We start from the raw sequence: 20,392 nt of genomic DNA on the forward strand, positions 1-20,392 counted from the left end.
AAGAAAGAAAGAAAGAAAGAAAGAAAGAAAGAAAGAAAGAAAGAAAGAAAGAAAGAAAGAAAGAAAGAAAAAGAAAGAAAGAAAGAAAAAGCAAGCAAGCTGCACTTGTACTCACTAACTCTATAAAGATAAAATATATATTACATTTTCTTTTTTTCTGTAATACAAAGGGCTCCCTTAGTGCAGGTGAGTATGTTATTATTCATGCTCTATCATATTCCAATTTCATATTTCATTTTAATTACAGGTTAGCATATCAACTGCCATACTCATTTTCCATTGAAAGGTCAGTGTTGCTGTTTGTGTGGTGTTTGAGCAGAAGAAATATGCACTCCGAACAGTGTTATAAATCTATTAGTTATTCCTTAATAACTTATTATGCTACTTGGATGAATATAAGAATGTAATATATACCACTAGGTAAGTTATATTTTCTCAAGTAGAAACAAAGAATTGAAAAACTAGATTATCTTATGATACCTAGTTTAATTTCCATGTTCCATAGATGGAGAAATTGAGTCCCAGGTAAGTTAAATAACTTGCCCTGAATTTCAGAGTACACTAGTATATAGGGATAAATTGAGGACCATAACTGAGGGCCCTTGGATCTATGTTCCACGTAGCTTATGTAATTAATAAAATAAAAGTCTCAATGTTACACAGCAAATATATCTATCTACAGAAATTTATTAAATAGTATTTTTAATAGCAAATGAGGAGTCAAAAAGGTTGGCTTACATAAAGACACTATATAAAGTATTTTTCTTGGTACCACAATGTAATCATTGCATTGTTGGAGTTGTGTTTTCTCTGAACTATCTATCATGAGATTTATTTTTCTAACTTTTGTATAACTAATCTTATCTCACTTAGATCTTCTAGTAATTCATATCTGGGAGTTCACTTTCCTCTCATCACTTGTCTCAGCAGGGTTAGGCTACAAAGGTAACACTTTACCTTCTTGCTTCTTGCAGTGTGCTATATTTCATTTTGTAATTATATCAAAAAACACTTTAAAAAGGAGGAAAGAAAAGCTCAGTGTATTTTATAGAATGCATTTTGTGCCAAGTCTGAAGTACCATATTACTTGCGAGTATCAGAGAATTTTCAAAGCATTTTCATTGTATTTCACATTATTTCATTTAATTCTCCCACTCATCTGTAGAGGTAGGTGAGGTAGGTTTTAATGTCTCTGTTTTATACATGAGAAAACTTGACATCAGAAGAATAAGTGACTTGCCGAGTTCACAGTGGTATTAAATGGTGAAGCTGTCCATTATGCTTCTCCCTCTACAGTTTTCTGAGATAATCAGTGTTAATTAATAGGAGCTGCCTATAACATACCTACTATAATTATAAAATACCTACCCTCAAAGCCACACACTGGTCCTTTTCCCATTTATCACACTTCCATAGAGCAGGGGTCAGCAAACCAAAACCCACAGATCAAATTGGAGTCTTTCCTATTTTTGTAGATAAAGTTTATTAAAACACAACCATAGTCATTCATTTACATATTGTCTATGGCTGTTTCCCCACTACAATGGCAAAGGTAAGTAGTTGGGAGAAAGGTCATATGGTCCCAAAGTCTTCAGTACTCTTTGGCCTTTGCCTTGAATGTGTGCTGACCCCTGCTATAGAATATGAAAAGCTAACATACATTTCCAGACTCTTGTAGCTTATTCTTTCAGAAACTACAGAAATCTCTGAGTAATGTTTCCAGGAAATGTTTTTAAAATAAACAGACTTGACCGGCTTGGCTCTTCTTTTCTTTGTCCTTTTTCTATATTTGCTTCTTCTAACCTGTATTGTGAACAATACCTGGGATTGCAGTCGTTACTTTGTATTGATGAAGAGACAAACATATGAACAAATGATGACAAACAGAAGGAAAAAAGAGTCAAGATGCTGAATTACATTTCTGAGCAACCTCTTCAGCCCTGGACTTCGTGGATCTATAAAGAATTCTCTACTTATTAAACACACTGATAGTAGTGTTACTTGATTATAATTTTTTAAAAATTGTCTGGGTGTGGTGGCTCACACTTGTAATTCCAGCACTTTGGGAGGCCGAGGTGGGCAGATCACGAAGTCAGGAGATCGAGACCATCCTGGCTAACATGGTGAAACCCCGTCTATACTAAAACAAACAAACAACAACAAAAAAATTAGCTAGGCATGGTGGCGGGCACCTGTAGTCCCAGTTACTGGGGAGGCTGAGGCAGGAGAATGGCGTGAACCCGGGAGGCGGAGCTTGCAGTGAGCCAAGATCACACCACTGCACTCCAGCCTGGGTGACAGGGATACTCTGTCTGAAAAAAAAAAAAAAAAAAATGTGTATATATATATATATATATATATATTAGATGCATTCAAAATCCCGTCATTTACTGAGTCATAACAATCGTGTTAGCTTCCATGTTAAGGCCACTAAATATTGAATCAGTTTAGGATTCAGCATTTTACTTCTTTATCTATACCCACTCCCTTAGTGATCTTATATAACCTCATGAATATACACTGTGTTTATGTGATGATTAATCTTAATTCTATCACAAGGCCAGTCATGTATTCAGCTAGCTACTCAGCAACTCTACATGGAAGTTTATCTGCATTTCAAACTTGACATCTGCAAAACTTGATCCTCGTGAAGATTTCCCCATTCCAGTTAGTAGTAATTTAATGTTTCAAGGCTGAAGCCAACAACTGTGGAGTCATCCTTGATTTCTGTCCGCCACCTACATTCTATATTTTAGCAAATCTAGTCGTAACTCTATCAAAATATATCCAAAAATCTCAGCACATCTCAGCACCTCCTACTCCACCACCCTTATCTGAGCCACCACCATTTCTTGCACAGATTATTGCAACAGCCTCTTAACTCTTCCCTTTGCTCCTAAAACTGCATTTGCAAATTATATCAGTGAGAAAATTATGACAGTAAAAGAGATATGATTTAACCCAACCTCCATCTTGCCTTTCCCTTAATCATTCCTGAGCTTAGTTAGGCAAAGCTAACTTTGGAAGACATTTAGTTTATAGTTTAAATGATAATAGACCTTCCCCAAAACTCAGTCACCTTTGGAAAGCTAATGAAAGGTCATCAGGCTAGCAGGAGCTAACGTGTAGACTGGTCACTACCTGTGCAACTTCACTACTATAGATTGGCCTTTTGAGGTATCTTTTCAGGTTTTTTGCAAGCCTGACCCCCATGGATCCACCTGGACCGATTGTTCCTGTGACTCTACCTGGGAGGGACTTAGCTCAAGAGGACAGCTTCCATCCCCTATGATTTCATTTCTACCCCCACCAGTTAGCAGTAATCAATCATTATCTGGCTTTTGGATTGAGTCCTTATTGAAACTAAGCATCCATCACCCATCCCTTTCCCACAACTGCCTTTGAAAAACCCTTAACCTATGAGCCTGAGATAAGACTGATTTGAGTAATAACTCTATTGCCCATGTGGTATGGCTGGCCTTGCATCAATGAAAATCTTTCTTTACTGCAAGGCTATGGTCTTTATTTATGCAGCAGTCAGAAAGAACCTGTCAGGTGGTTCTTCCTGAAACCACCATTTAAAAGCGAAAGTAAAATTTTCACTGTTTATAAGTGAAAAGTAAGCACTTAAATTTGGAGTCTTGTCAGGGACCCACCATCACAGTTGCTTGTGGTTTTTCAGTCCCCTGCCAGTGTGGCAGACCTGGAGATGAGCTCTCACAGCTGCACATTTAACTAAAGGCCATCTAAGACAACTTTAGACTGGTCTGGCAGGTATTCTGGGAGCTGCCAACATTTTCTTTCTCCTGATGCATTCAACTCCTTTGGGGGTCTTGATTAGCTCTCCCTGAATAGTAGGAGGTGCCTTGCTTCAGGAGATTTCTCCTCAACTGAGGAGACTTTGAGAAGATTACTCAGATGGAGAACAGGAAGTTAGTTTGGAGGAATACTCTTGGAAATTCTTGGTTAGGGAACTAGCTTTGGAAGTCCCCTCCGCCTTTTTTGTTTTATCTTTGTTGTGTGTGTTTTTATATGTGGAGGGGATCTCTGAAAGAATTGTTGATTAAGTTCAGCAGGACTAACTCAGAGAACTTTTGTGTCTGTTTTGTTACATTATGTCCTTCAGCTGGAATGGATAATATTAATTCGGTTCCCATAAGCAGCCCATTGGGTGGTATCTTGCAAAATTAAAAGGCTTTTGCATATGGTTTCATGAGATAGAATAAGGTGATTTTCCTTTGTATTGCAGCTTTGCCCCTAAAGCTATGTTAAGGCAAACAGGATCCCCAGGGCTGCGCAGGGAAAGGGAAGCCATAAACCTGGCATGCTGGCAAAAGAGTAAGAACTTTTTTTTTTTTATCAGTCAGGCTTCTGGCCTCTCTCTGTGTACAAACCAGTTGAATAGATGATAAAATTTGCTGTCTCCTCTGCAGGGTTTTGATGAATAGAAAAAAGGATTTGTGAGGCTAGTCTTAGGCTGTAGCAAATTTGGTGTACTTTGCACTATAAATTTGTCTTTTTGTGTTGTTCTGTCATAAAGAGGGTTAACACAGTATAAAATGTGGGCTTAGGACCCCTATAAGCTGGCTATTCAAGCCATTCTGGCAGACTGGTTACAAACTTTGCTGTGCATCCCTAAAATGAAAACCAAATGAGGGTTCCCCTCTCTTCCTTTATGCTCTTGAGAGCATGACTTTGTGGCCACATGGGGGTACGATCTTTTGGTCTCCATCATTCAGAAGGCAGAGATTTGGGGGTTCATTTCAGGAAGCCAGTCTGAGAGAAGTCAGCACACTCTTCATCTCAAACATATTAAGATATTGGGTAAGTATTGCCCCATAGGGCCTTTGTCATCTTTTGCTATCTTAAGCCCATTTCCGAGAGTGAATTCTGGGAGATTATAGAGATGTCTCTTCTGTCGCCTTTCTAGAAATACCTTGTATGATTATATGCTAAAAACCTGAGAAATTGCTCTCTAGACTTTTACAGGCTTTTGGACTGAGTCGCTATTGGACTAAGTACATCAGTGAAAGAAAAGGGATTTTAGAGATCTCTAATTCTTAACAAATAAAAAAAGTTAAATTAAAAGAGGGATGCATAATAACAACATGGCTGGACTTAGAAAGTTCTCTTGAGCAGGGTAGATCCTTTGCAAGCTTGAAAATGTTCTAGACTGCTTCTAGGAAAGGGAATTGCAGTCACTGTATGCTATAGATCAGTTGCTAAGGCTCTGCCCATTCACAATGGTGGCCTGAACTCAATTTTCGGCTTTGGAAGCAATCCTTTGTGGATTGATACTTTCGGGACTTTTGTCATTTCTTAATTATTTTCCCTTTCATGAATAGCTTCTGAGTTTGCAACATTTGCGGAGATTCTAGATCTTGTAAAAATTGCTTATAATCCTTTTGAAGATATCTTATGCATCTGTGGTTAAGTGATACTGTGTTCAGAATTGGTGGGTTCTTGGTCCAGCTGACTTCAAGAATGAAGTTGGGGACCCTCACGGTGAGTGTTACAGTACTTAAAGTTGGTGTGTCCGGAATTTTCTTTCTTTAGATGTTCACATGTGTCCACAGTTTCTTCCTTCTGGTGGGTTTGTGGTCTCGCTGACTTCAGGAGTGAAGTTGCAGACATTTGCAGTGAGTGTTACAGCTCTTAAAGGCGGGGCATCTGGAGTTCTTCATTCTTCCCAGTGGGTTCATGGTCTCCCTGGCTTCAGGAGTGAAGCTGCAGACCTTAGGGGTGGGTGTTACAGCTCTTAAGGTGACGTGAACCCAAAGAGTGAACAGCAGCAAGATTTACCCTAAAGGGCTAAGAACAAATCTTCCACTGTGTGGAAGGCCACCCGGGTTGCAGCTGGGTGGGACAGCCTGCTTTTATTCCCTTATCTGACCCCACCCACATCCTGCTGATTGGTCCATTTTACAGAGAGCTGATTGGTGCATTTATAATCCCTGAGCTAGACACAGAGTGCTGATTGGTGCTTTACAATCCTTTTAGCCAGACACAGAGTGCTAGACAGAAAAGTTCTCCAAGACCCCACTAGGTTAGCTAGATACAGAGTACCAATTGGTGTATTTACAAACTGTGAGCTAGACACAGTGCTGATTGGTGCATCTGCAATCCTTTCGCTAGATAGAGTGCTAGACAGAAAAGTTCTCCAAGTCCCCACTAGGTTAGCTAGATACAGAGTACTGATTGGTGTATTTACAAACCTTGAGCTAGACACAGGGTACCGATTGGTGTATTTACAATCCCTTAGCTAGACATAAAGGTTCTCCAAGTCTCCATTAGACCCAGGAGCCCAGTTGGCTTCACCTAGTGGATCCTGCACCAGGGCCACAGGCAGAGGTGCCCACCAGTACCCTGCTGTGCACCCTTACTCCTCAGCCCTTGGGTGGTCGATGGGACCTGGCGCCAAGGCACAGGGGGGCAGCGCTCCTCGGGGAGGCTCAGGCCATGCAGGAGCCCACAGCGGGGGTGGGAGGAGGGTCAGGCATGGTGGGCTGCAGGTCCCAAGCCCTGCCCCGTGGGGAGGCTATTGAGGCCCCATGAGAATTCAAGTGCAGCACTGGCGGGCTGGCAGTGCTGGGGGACCCTGCGCACCCTCTGCAGCTGCTGGCCCATGCTAAGCCCCTCACTGCCCAGGGCCAGCAGCGCCTGCTGGCCACTCCCAGTGCAGGACCTGCCAAGCCCACGCCCACCCAGAACTCGTGCTGGTTCATGAGCCCCGCTGCAGCCCCGATTCCTGCCCATGCCTCTTCCTCCACACCTCTCCACAAGCAGAGGGAGCCAGCTCCAGCCTCGGCCAACCCAGAGAGGGGCTCCCACAGTGCCCAGAGAGGGGCTCCCACAGTGCCCTGGTGGGCTGAAAGACTCCTCAAGCATGGCCAGAGTTGACGCCTAGGCCAAGGAGGTGCTGAGAGTGAGTGAGGGCCGCCAGCACATTGTCACCTCTCAATACCATTAGTTAAGGCTTACTTATTTCACATAGGAGGTTGCCTTTACAGCTATTGTTTGAAAGCCCCTGCTTTCCCTCTGCAAACTTCCCATTTGATGAAATTCTACCTTGATTCTCAGTTTTCTCCTGTCTATTCCTCTTTTCTCTTATAACTAATATTTTTTTTTATCACACTACCAGATGTGTTTCTGTCTGTGTATGTTTATGTGTTGCATGTGTGATGTTTATATGAAACAACTGTAATTAATTGGCTTAAAGAAAAATAAGAACTTAAAACAAATATATTGCCAGAAAAAATATAAACTTTCATGCCTTTAGGTCATGTGACTCTAATAATCTTTAGAAAATAAAGACAGTTTAAAGACTATTGGTAAAGTAAAACAAAAATGTCTTCAACATTTAGACATTTGGTCCAAATTAGGCAGGTTGAATACTGTCTTTGTTAGAATTTTAAGGCCATAAACTACTTCTATCACTTTTTTCTAATTGTTTGACTTGTCTGTTGTAGAGTCACATATTCTAGGTAAGGTCTGGGGACATGCAGAGTTAGCCAGGTTTGCTAAACTAGATTGGGAAGAGTCAGACATTACAACTCTGTTCTTGTACTGGGCTCTGCAAGCTGATACCTGGTTAAAAATTGCTTATTTACAAGGTTCCTCAACCAAAATAAAAGTTGCTGAAAGTTGGCATTGTAACATGTACTTGAGACTACTGAAGACACAGTTTTACATGCAAGGTGTGTAAGGAAAGTAGAATGTTTTTGGTAAAAGGAAATAAGAAAGTGCAAAAATATTGTTAAAGAGAACATAACTTTGTTTAGTTCTGAGGATTTTAAGGATTATCCTGTCCAGAAAAAAAAAAAAAAAGTAACGGGCAAACCTGAAGGTTTAGACAAGTTGTAAATGATTTGTGAAAGAGGATCTTATAAAGGAAGTTCTGTGAGTATGAGCTAGTTGGCTAAGATTTAAAGGGAATGATCTAGTTTTACCATAGGTTGAACATTGAAATAAAAGCACACTGATGCAAGCCTCAAATATGGGCTCATGTGTCTGATTAACAAGGTTTTCTTAGATAGTTGATCTGCTGTTTAACAGAAAATTATAAAATATTATAAAAAGGTTTATAGAAATTCTACCTCATATTCAAACTAAGATATGATATATTTGTTTATGAAGTTTTATTAAGAATTTTGTTTAACGTTAATAGTACCACTAATGCCAAGGTAAATTTTGACTTTCTCTTTTGAACAAGATCTTTGTGTAATATTAAAAGATAATAAAATACTTTTGTTTACCTTTTGAATAAATGACAGGAAATAAAGGACAGCAGAGCGAGGAGGCAGATTCAGTTTGCCTTATGCTGTCTTTATTGGTCCTGTTTGAAAAGCTGAGTCTCCCCTCTATCAGTGAGTAAAGTGACCTGGGATTTTATTTTGTAATATAATGTGTTTAAAACTTTGATATTTGATAAACTTTCCAAAGTCAAATTCTAAATTAAGCTTTAAAAAATATTCTGGTTAGCCTTTTAGATATTAGCTATCCTAAAGTTGAAAAGAGATGTATTTGGCTTATTTGGCATATAAAAATCACACAGGAAGCAATGTAGAGTATAAAATAATGTTTGACTTTCTTTGGGCTGTATTTGTATATATATGTTATTGGTGTGTGTTCCAAAATTGTATAAAATTCCTATAATTCTGATAGGTCTCAGTACATGTTAACAGTAATAATTAAGAGTGTTATGTTAAATTACTGTGTGCCACATAGATGTCCAGACCTTAACGGTGGCTGTTCTCAGACTTTCGTCATCCACAATTGTTTTACATTTGTCCTTTCTAATCAGCTATAGGACTCTGATAGGTGCTCTTGCAGGCAGGTTTCTGATGACTTTAGAGATTGCAACATTAGAATACAATTTTAAAAAACTCCCAGGACTCTCATGGGAGCTGAAATGTTTACAAATATTAAGCAGAACAGGAATTAATTATCTGGATTGAACTAATGGAAAACCAACATAACCTTTTGCTTGAAACATTGCTAATTTTTTTTGTTTGTTTTTCAAAGTCCAGAAAACATTTTCTCTTTTGAGTTATATGTAAATATAAAAAATTGGGTAAAATACATTTCTGCGATCAAAATATGGGGCATATTTCTTTCTGATTTCTCCAGAATTTGAAAACTATTTGCAAATATACCTAATTTATGACAGTATAGGTATTTGCATAACTTCATTAAGAATCTGTTTTCTTTTGTAACAGGACACCATTGGAGACACTGGTTAATTTTACCAAGGCTTTGACTGGAATGGCATACTATCAGACTGCTTTAAGGAATAAAAGTTGATTTATGGAGCCAATAAAATGCCCCTGGAAAAACTGACATCATACCTTGTCCATGCAATTCCTGTAGAGGGTTCCTCACCTGTGGTAAGTAAGGAATGTAACTTTCTGACAGGCCCGTGAGCCCTAAGTTATCTTGAGACCTAGATGTGACGAATACTCCCAATTTGTACAGATATTTGTAAGCACAGTTAAATTCATGGCTAGGCTCATGACTATAGAAAGTCTAATCTGAGATTCTTTATGTAATAAAGCTCCAGCAAAGCCATTTTTAAAAAAGAGCTTACATGGCAAATACTTGCGTTTATGACTTTAAGCAAATATTCAGGTCAAGTATAACAAGACTAACACTTATTTTGCAAGTAATTTTGTCCTACTATGATTTGTGTTTAGTAAAACTAGTGACTGGAGGGAGAAAAATTAGGTTTCAGAAAAAAACTATAATACACCTGTTGTTAGATTCTAGTCTTGTTCGTCGTTCCTGAGTTTACATAATTTTCTGAAATTTGAACTGAATTCTGAATCTTTCTGGGCTACAAGTCCCAAATTATTGCTTTCAAATTTTTCTTCCATTTTTTATGACTTAGATTCGATGAAACTGCTACTACCTGTTTCCTGAGGCCCTGCAAGCTGAGCTTATTCCTTGTTATACAGGTGAGAAGAATATGTCAGATCACCAGTGCCTTCCTTCTCTATAACTAAAGGTTCTTTGAGTCTAACATCTGGAAAAATTGTGCACAACATTAAACTTCATTTTTCTTGTGTCTCTATAGAAATGCCTCTTATTAAAAATCAATTTGCCTTCATCACAGACAGAAGTCAAGACCATCTGAGATGCTGTCTCCTGATATGGGAAACAGCTCTTTAAGTGAGCTGATCTAGTTTCAGGACCAGTCTGCAGTTCATTTAAGTGCTGTGCTAAAACTGTTGATGAGGATATTAACATCTTTGTCACATAAGCCTAGGAATACTAACTGGGAACCCCATGAGTACATGCAGACAGCTGCAAAGTGGTTTTATTTTTATTTCCCTTGTGAATAACCCACCTCAACCCCCAACTATGCCTCTTGTCAACAGGAAGAAACTAGAGTGATCATCAGCCTTTTCCCATCTCTGTAGCCAACACCTTAAGAGTAAGGTGCTATGGAACCCAAAGCAGGGTTTAAAACTACCTTTGCAAATTATGTCAGGGAGAAAATTATGACAGTAAAAGAGATCTGATTTACCCTCTCCCCCCGCCCTCCATCTTGCCTTTCCCTTCAACATTCCTGAGCTTAGGCTAAGCTAACTTTGAGAAACACTTAGTTTATATGCCTTTTATCTTATTTTATTTTGTTATTTTTATAGAGATGAGGTATCTGTAAATTTTCTAGGTTTGTATCAAACTCCTGGATTCAAGCAATCCTCCCACCTTGGCCTCCCAAACCTCAAGGATTACAGAAATGAGAATGTACCCAGTCTATATGACATTTAGTTTTAAATGATAATAGGCCTCCCTAAAGACTCAACCACCTTTGTAAATCTAATGAAACATTATTAGGCTAGGGGGAGGAGCTAAGGTGTGGTCTGATCACAATATCACTACTATGGATTGCCCTTTTGAGATATTTGTTCAGGGTTTTTGTCTGTCCAACACCTGGACCTGATTGCTGCTGTGGTTCCACATGGGAGGACTCAGCTTAAGAGGATAGCTTTGCCCTCCTACAATTTTATCTCTGCCTGAACCAATCAGCAGCAAGTAGCCATTACCTGGCCACCCCATCCCTTCCCTCAAACTGTCTTTGAAAAAATGCTAACCTAAAAGCCTGAGATGAGATTGATTTGAGTAACAACCCTATCTTCTGTGTAGTATGGCACGCCTTGTGTCAATTAAACTTTTCTTTAGTGCAATGCTATGGTCTGTATTTATGCAGTGGGCAGGAAGAACTGATCAAGCAATTATAATTCTACTCTTGTCTTATGTGGTCTATTCTCTATACCTCAGTCAGAATAACCCAGTAAAACTGAAAAGACGGCAAAGTCATTTCTCTGCTCAAAATTTTTCAATGATTTGCTATTTTTCTTAAATAGAAGCCAAAATATTTGACAACAACCTACAAAATGCTTTGCAATGAGTCCCACTTCCACCCCAACCCTACCTTGTTATTTTCATGACCTCATCTCATATTATAGCCTCTTTCATTCATTGTCCTCTGGCTACATTTTCTTGCTTGCTTGTCTTCCTGAACATGCCAAGCATTCTCCTGCCTGGAAGTCTACTCTGGTTGTTCTCTTTTTTCACATTGCTATTCACCCAAATAGCTACATGGATATCTCTTTTCCTGCAAATTTCTGTTCAAATTTGATTACTTCAGTGAGCTCTTCCTCAACTATTCTGTATAAAACAGCCAACTATTAACCACTTCCCTTAAGATGACAGCAAGAATAAGGAAAGGAAAAAGAAAAATAAATAAAAGCATAAAAGATTATCCACTTTCCTTTACCATTACTACTTCCTATATTCTCTAATCTTCCATGCTTTTTTTCTATCATTAACTTTTTATTATGATATATAATTTACGTACTATAATATACACTACTCTTAAGTATTTGCTTTTTCTCCTTAGCTCTTATGTCTTCTATAATACTATATACTTTACTTCTATTTAGTTAGTGATTTATTTTTTGAGGCAGGATCTCAATTCTGTCACCTAGGCTGCAGTGCAGTGGTTTAATCACAGCTCACTGCAGTCTCAACCTCCCAGGCTCAAGCAGTCCTCCCACTTCAGCCTCCTGAATAGCTGGGACTACCAGTTTACACCAGCACAGTTGGATATGTTGTTTAAAAACAAAATTGTAGAGATGGCATCTCCCTATGTTGTGCAGGCTGGTCTTTAAGTCCTGGGCTCAAATGATCCTCCACCACTGCCTCCCGAAGTGCTAAGATTAAAGGCATGAGCCACCACACCTGGTCACATTTATTTATTTACTTATTTACTATATATAGTCTTCCTAAATTCAATTTAAAAATGACAAGGGCAGACATTTTGTTTGTTTTATTTGTAGAGAACCCACGGTTTTTTTAGTAAGTTTCTGGTGAAGAATTTAACATGCATTTTCTCATTTAATCCTCATGTTAATGTGTTATTTCCTCCACAGAAAAAAGGAAAAACTCAAACTTACTATATTTAAAATAATAGGCATTAATCATATTGCCAGTGAGTAGTGATGATGGTGATGACCAGTGTGGAGCAGCTGCTGCAAGGACGCTGGCTGCAGAGCTTGAGACATGGACAGGATTGTGTGCTCTGCAGAGCTGGTAGGAGCTAGGAGCAGGCTAGAGCCAAGACCCCTACTTAGTTGATGGGACAGAAGCCCGTGCTCCCTAGCACAGCTGCAGCCACCCAGCTTTGGCTCTGGACTCCAGCATCGCTGCACTTTCAGGGACCCAGGAAGCTCCTCGCCATTGCAGGCTTGAAGGTACCTGCTCCTGCTCCCTGGCCTCTCCCCACTTCTAGCACCCGCTCTAGCATGGGACAAAGTTGTGACCAAGCTTGGGTGCTGTTGTAGCTTGACCAAGTGTGCGGGCACTTAGGGCAGCGCTGACATACCAGCTTCCTGCTGCCTCAGCCTCCTCCAGATTTTGGGCACCAACAAGCACAGGAGGGAGGCTGGCCAGGGGTGGGTGGTGAGAGTGGCTCAGCATGGGCCTGTGGCACCCCGCAGCACAAACAGCGTGGGCACTGTGAACAGTATGTTGATGGTGGCAGGTGGCAGGTGGCAGACAGGCCCTTGGGTGGAAGGGGTGCATCCCAGGTGAAACCCCACCTTCAAGGCAGGGATGGCCTGAAGCCATCAGTTGTCAGTTCTAGCTGGAGTCCACTTTCCAGAGTGAGAACTTATGGTGCTTTTTTTGGGGCCTGTCAATGATAGTTCATGGACAAATGAGAGCCTATTTCCTCCCTTCTGAGCCCATTAAAACCCTGCACTCAGCCAGACTCGGACACATGTCGGGACTACCAGCTGTGGGAAGGAACTACCTACTTCAGGTCTCCTGGAGTCATAAAGATGACCTGTCTGCAGAAAGGAGCAACCCACTAGGGGACTCCTCTGAGCTGTTCTGTTGCTCAATAAAGCTCTTCTCCACCTTGCTCACCCTCCAGTTGTCCGCATACCTCATTGTTTTAAGAGGCAGGACAAGAAGTCAGGACCAACTGAATGGTGGGAATGAAAGAGCTGTAACACAAACAGGGCTGAAACTCCCCCCGATCGCCATGCTGTGGGCAATGAAAGGAGAGAAGAGCTGAGGAGGTCCTTTGGGGATGCCAGACCTAAAGGCTCCCCAAGCCAGGGTTTTGATACCCTCTTTGGGGCTCTGTGGTTCCTCGTGTCTGGAAGCTTCTGGGTGCCACCACATTCCCTTCATCCGGGCACAGGTGCCCACAGTGGAAGCTGCTTGTGGTACATCTGATCCAGCCACAGCCTTACACAGATCCGGCACTTGTGCCGGTGCCTGGAGCTGTACACCCTGCTGCAGCAGCCAGCATGCCTGGTTGTGCGCAGTGTGTGGACCCCACGCTCACTTTCTCACATACGCCTTGCCACACTGTGCCTGGCTTACTCTTGGCCAGCGTGGGATCTTAGCTAGTAGTGCAAGCCAAGCACAGCCTGCCAGGCTGACTGGGCAGAATGAGCCCAGTGGGCCCAAGCAAAACTCAGGCAAACATGCCACTGGTCACAGAGGTTTCCAGCTGGAAAAGCAACACCCTAAGGAACTCAAGACAGTAGTATCGCCAAGATTTTAACTTTAACTTTGCAAAATCACAGAATACTCTCTTAATTACCATGCTCTATATCCTCCTAGCTACTCTGTAGCACAAAGTTCAGACAAAACAAATAGTAACATGATTGAAATGGAGATTGGCAGGATACTAGAACAAGCAGATATCAAGCTACTTCAGAACAATATCCTCTTAGTTGTCATATCTAAGAGAAAAAGTAAATAAGCTCATAATAAAATACAGAGAACAAAAAAGCTGAGAATATATGATTAATATAATATCAATTTGAGAAAATACTACATTTAAAACTAGTTGTCAGCAGAAGCAGGAGTAGAGAAAGGAAGAGAACACAACTCTATTAAGTTTCAGGAAGAATTTTCCAGTCTGAAAAAATAAGAAAAGTTATTAGGGAAGTAATAAAGGGTCATTTCTAGAAGATATAAAAACCTATGCATGTCTATCTGTTAACTAAAAAAAAAAAAATCAACCCTTTCATCTTGAAAGAGAAAGAGATTCATTTAAATAATCCATTATTAAATGCATCTCTTTCTCTTCCCAAGGCCCCAATAATGTTCTGACAAAGTAACACCAAGAATGTGAAAACCCGTAGAATTGTAACTACAAAAATTGAGATATTTCAGCCTACTTTTAGTGGATCTAAAGTGAGTTTAAGAGGTAGGAACCATTTAGTAGAGTCGAAGACGATAAAACCTGAAATTTTCTAGAGTAGGATGTTAATGAATGGTGAAAGATTCTGAATAAGGAAGCAAAAATTGCCATGGAAAGCAGGGAATGAGGCAAGATTATAAAAACACAGAACCTGATTTTTTCCTCAGGACTCTTATCCTTACCTGAAGTACACAGGTTCCCTTTCTGTTTGAGATTTGAGATCAGTATTTTATTTGCTAAATAAATATGGAGCAGAGGATCCAGACTTGACTCCCCAGGTATAAGAGAGGAGTGAGACACAAAGCTGGAAAAAAAGAAATAAGAAAAGTTATTTTATCTTTCAGTTTCTTCTCCTCATCCCTAAGCTCTCCCATATCTCATGAAGGGACATAATCCCCTCTTTTCAAATTAGCCAGTATCCTACCTTTAGCTATGGTCCTACATTTACTGTCTGTGTAATTAATGAGAGAAATAAGATGGTAATTAACTTTCAAAACGGAGAGTATAGCTGTAACAAAGTCTTTGAAAGCAATTGACATACAAAAATTCTACAAATAAAAGTAAGTTCAAATAATAAAACAGTACATTATTTATAGAATAATGCTTTTCCCATTCCACTGTATTTTCAAACTATAAACCCAAATGCCATACTGGAAAGAAATGTTAGGGAAATGTCAGCAGTAATTCAGCGGGTCCATGAAAGGGCTTCAACTTGGCAGGATACCTCTCAAATTATATGCAGGATCATATTTGTATTTTCATAGTGATTGTTTTCATAAGAGTATCTCTAAATGAATTTCAAAAATAATTCTTGCATTAAAAAGAGTTTTTTTTTTTCTTTAGGCAACTTTTTAATACATAGGCCATCCATGAAATATGTATATGTCTTCAGTTGCTGTTGAAAGCAAGATCAGCTACTCCTCTTTCTGAAAAGTATTTTACTTCATCTTCATTCTTGAAGGATATTTTTGAGGCATATAGAATTCAAGGTTGGGAGTGTTCCTGTTATTGTTCTTTTTGTGTTGTTTTGGGTTTTTATTCAGCATGTTGAGAATATTATTTTACTGTTTTCTGACTTTTATTGCTGCTATTGACAAGTCACCTTTAAACTTAATATTTTCCCTTGGGCCATTTTTAAGATTTTTTTATGGTGTATTTGATGAGGTACAGTTTCATTATGTTTCTAGTTGTGGATTTATTTTTATTTCTTTTTTTTCCTGAAATTACTTAGGATCCTTGACTCTATGGATTTCTGTTATTGACCATTTCTGAAAAATTATCAGCCACAATTTTTTTCTTTACCCTTGGCTGGTAACATTTATTATTTGTGCCCTATTTCTTTTTTTTTTTCTCCTCTTAGGACTTCGGTTGAAATAATGTTACATTTTCTCACTCTGTCCTGTATACACTTTATTCTCTTGCTGTATTTCCTTTTATTTCTTTGTCTCCCATGCTTGTGGTGTTTTTTTTTTTACAGTGTAAACTTAGCTTAGCTAGAAATATGTTTTCCATATTGCTTCCCTATATGCTTCCAGGTTATAGTGGACCAAAATAGAAGTTTGTACATGATTTGGAAAGTGGGGAAGAAGCAACAAACATAACTTCTGTTGGCTGTTTTGGTGTTAGGCTGTGAGAACCAGAAGCAGCCACTCTCAGAGAAGCAAATTCAAAATTAACCATACTCTCCCCAACTCTGCATCTGTAGTATTGACCTGCTAGCCCTGTTGACCAAGAGTGACCTCAGGCCTACTCCATCTCAGACAGAAAGGCAATACCTTGACACAGATGTCTCCACCAGCTTTCCTTAATGGTCCCATTCTGCAGGTCAGCCATGCCTGGTTTCTGATATCTCTGGCAAGTTCTAATTTGTCCACCCTTACTGGTTCTTCAGAGAGGAGGGGAGCAAATTTTTCTGATCCTCTAACTCACCCATTCTTACCCAGTGTCTTGTGCAGTTGTCTAAAATGTCAGTGCTCTAATCAATGTCCTATTCTGCGTTACTTACAGTGGTAGTGCTCATGTGGTTGAACTTTGTACTGTGTACTGTTGCACTTTTAGAACACTAACTTTACATTCTTGTATATAATCAGCTATGAGGTCTATGCAGTGAATTTTTAATTTATTAAATCTTGGAGTCCTTTGTGTTCTTTGTATCCTTTTTTACATCTGTAACATCACATTTTATTTCCCTGTTTCTGCTGATATCCTTTACTTTTGTCTTTGATTTCTTTAACTTAAAAAGTGTAAGGGTTTCTTCTGCCCTGAACTCCTGGGCTCTAGTGGTCTTTCTGGCCTGGAATTAGTCATCTCACAGAGTAATCCATGAAAAGATTTAGAAACAACTGAGCTCAAACCACAGCTTCCACCAGTTCCTAAGTAATAAATAAGTTCTCTTTGTTTAACATCACACTCGATTGTAAAGTCCTTATAAAAAATAGATTTGCTTATTTTATCCATAACTGAATATATAGGGCCTAGAGGAGCTCTGAGTATCTGAGAGGTACTCAATACATATTTGTTGAATAAAAGCATGATCAAAAAAGGATAGAATTGTTTTATGCTCTTCCTGATGATTTCAATATGATGTACTTCTGGGTCTGTTTCTTTTGTTGTTTGTGTTTCGGTGCGTACATGCTTTTGGTGTGTTTTTACTTTACGTACCTAGCTATTTTTGAGCTAAGCATTATACATAATTAGTTGTATAATTAAGCATAATTAAGCAATGCACAATTATTTGTAGGAATAATTAGAGGACTGAGATGAACGAAAGCCTTCATCCAGAGAGGATTTCTGTTTGTTTCAGTCATTGAAGGCATTACTTGTCCTCGGTCACATTCAACAGTTTGAATACCTTAGATTACTGAAGGCTCCAGACTTTTAAAATTAGGCTACAATTCTTCAAGAAAGCCAATCATTTTTTTTTTTTTTTTATGCACCTTTGTCCCAAAGGTGTATTAGGTAGCAACATATTGTGGGACATTTATCTGTTAGACTCTTCATTTTGTTCTATATTTTTAAACTATACATATGTCAATATAAATATTCACATTTATGTAACTAACAAATACTTCTACTGGTTCTAGCTTTCCCTTTGATTTCAGTCTAATAATTATTTCTTTTCTTACAAGACCTGCAGTGATATTAAGAAGATCTTTTTAAATATATGTAATGCAGATTTTTAGAAGTTTGTAAATAGAAATGTTTGTACAAACAATCCTGCCATTATGGGAAACACCTAGCCTCCAGAAAATAACTTTCAGAATAATTTAGAGAGTTTTGATTAAGGATGCAGATAGGAGGCAGGACTAGCTTGCAGCTCCTGCTTGGAGAGACAGAGCAGTGTGTGGAGACTCACATCATACAATTTTGCTCCAAGAAATACCACAGGAAAATACCAGGAAAGCTGAGAGAATTCTCTGACCTTTTGAAGGAATTGGATTGCTACTGCAGGCTCCCTGAGATGCCAAAAAATTGTGAGTGTATTTGCTTTCTCAGCAGGGAGGCTGGTGGTCTGGGGCAAGTTCTCAGCCCTGGTCACCAAATGCCTAAAAATAGAATCAGTGCTGTTGGGGGGACACAGTGGGAGTAAGACTGGCCTTTAAGACTGTGGGCTTTGTGGGAGCAGGGTGAGTCCTGTGACTGCTGACTTTCCCCCACTTCTCTGGGGACCTGTATGACTCAGCAGAGGCAACCTAATACACTCAGGAATATAACTCCATTGGCCTGGGAACCAAATTCCCATTCCACACACAGCAGCCGCAGCAAGCCCCACCCAAGGAGAGCCTGAACCAAGACATGCCTATCCCTGCTACCACCTGGTGATCTTTCTCTAATCAGTGTAGTTGCCAAAGATAAAGGACATAATCTCTTGGGAGCTCTATGGCCCTGTCCACTGACGGAGAAACTTGAATATTTAACCAGACATTCCTAGGGTAAGTCTGCATCCTCCCTATAGTACCACAGCTGATGCACTCTTGAAAGTGCCACCTCCTTCCTGGAGGGCAACCAACACAAAAGCAGCGCACTGAGCAAAAATACAACCAAAGACCCTCACAGAGTTCACCTCACTCCGCTACTATCTTCACCATAGCAGGTACTGGTATCTACAGGTGAAAGACGTGAAGATGAATCACATCAGAGTGCACCCCAGAACTGGCCCAGAGCTCAGTACCTCTGTTTGGTGGCTAGATCCAAAAGAGCAAAAACAATCACTGAAGTTCAGCTCTCAAGAGCCTGAAGAGCCCTTCTCTAGGGGGAGGGGAAGAATACCACAACAAGGGAGCACCTGGTGGGACAAAAAATTCTGAACAACAGCTCTTCAGTCCCAGATATTCCCTCTGACATAATCTACCCAATAAGAAGAAAACAGAAAAACAATTCTGGTAACATGACAAAACAAGGTTTTTTAACACCCTTAAAAGATCACACTAGCTCACTAGCAATGGATCCAAACCAAGATGAAATCTCTGAATTGCCGTTAAAAAAAAAATTCAGAAGGTTGATTATTAAACTAATCAATGAGGCATCAGAGTAAAGTGAAATCCAACTTGAAATCAGAAACATGATACAGATTATTAAAGAAAAAATCTTCAGTGAAATAGATAACATAAATAAAAACAATCACAACTTATAGAAATGAAGGATACACTTAGAGAAATCCCAAGTGTGCTGGAAAGCCTCAGCAATAGAATAGAACAAACAAAAGAAAGAACTTCAGAGCTTGAACACAAGGCTTTTGAATTACCCATACCATCAAAGACAAAAAAGTAATAAATAAATAAACAAAGCCTGCAAAAAGTTTGGGACTATGTTAAGCATCCAAACCTAAGAATAATTGGTGTTTCAGTGGAAGAAGATAAATCAAAAAGTCTGGAAAACATACTTGCAGGAATAATCAAAGACAACATCCCCAGCCTTGCTAGAGATCTAGAGATCCAAATACAAAACACTCAAAGAACACCTGGGAAATTCATCACAAAAAGATCATTGCCTAGGCACATAGTCATTAAGTTATCTGAAGTTAAGACGAAGGAAAGAACCTTAAGAGCATTGAGGCAAAAGCATCAGGTAACCTGTAGAGAAAAACCTATCAGATTAACAGCAAAGGACTAATATGCAGAATCTACAAATAATTCAAACAAATCAGTGAGAAAACAAACAGACAAACAAAAAAGTCATCAAAACGTGGGCTAAGGACATGAATAGACAATCCTCAAAATAAGATATACAAATGGCCAGCAAACATAGAAAAATGCTCAACATCACTAATTATCAGGAAAATACAAAACAAAACCACAATGTGCTACCATCTTACTCCTGAAAGAATGGCCAAAATAAAAATAAAAATAAAAATAAAAAATAATAGATGTTGGCGTGGATGTGGTGAAAAGGAAACACTTTTACACTCTTGGTAGGAATGTAAACTAATACAACCACTATGGAAAACAATGTGGAGATTCCTTAAATAACTAAAAGTAGATCTACCATTTGATCAAGCAATCCCACTACCAGGTATCAATCCAGAAGAAAATAAGTCATTATACCAAAAAGATACTTGCATGCACATATTTATAGCAGCACAATTTGCAATTGCAAAAAAAAAAAAAAAGAACAAGCCCAAATGTCCATCATCCATCAATCAATGAGTGAATGAAGAAAAAAATT

The 20,392-nt window shown here is 39.2% G+C and overlaps 1 protein-coding gene across 2 annotated transcripts in view; it reads right to left on the minus strand.

Moving 5' to 3' along the window:
• Window positions 1-20,392, minus strand: part of EYS (eyes shut homolog (Drosophila)) — a 2,062,375-nt gene that overhangs the window by 1,985,176 nt on the left and 56,807 nt on the right. For both annotated transcript variants that reach the window (XM_011945635.1, XM_011945634.1), the window contains exon 2: window positions 14,911-15,032. The gene's annotated coding sequence lies outside the window, so the exon portion shown is untranslated. The remainder of the gene's footprint in view (window positions 1-14,910; window positions 15,033-20,392) is intronic.

Source organism: Colobus angolensis, unplaced genomic scaffold (assembly GCF_000951035.1).
Source record: "Colobus angolensis palliatus isolate OR3802 unplaced genomic scaffold, Cang.pa_1.0 Scaffold241, whole genome shotgun sequence".
Lineage (NCBI taxonomy): Eukaryota > Metazoa > Chordata > Mammalia > Primates > Cercopithecidae > Colobus > Colobus angolensis.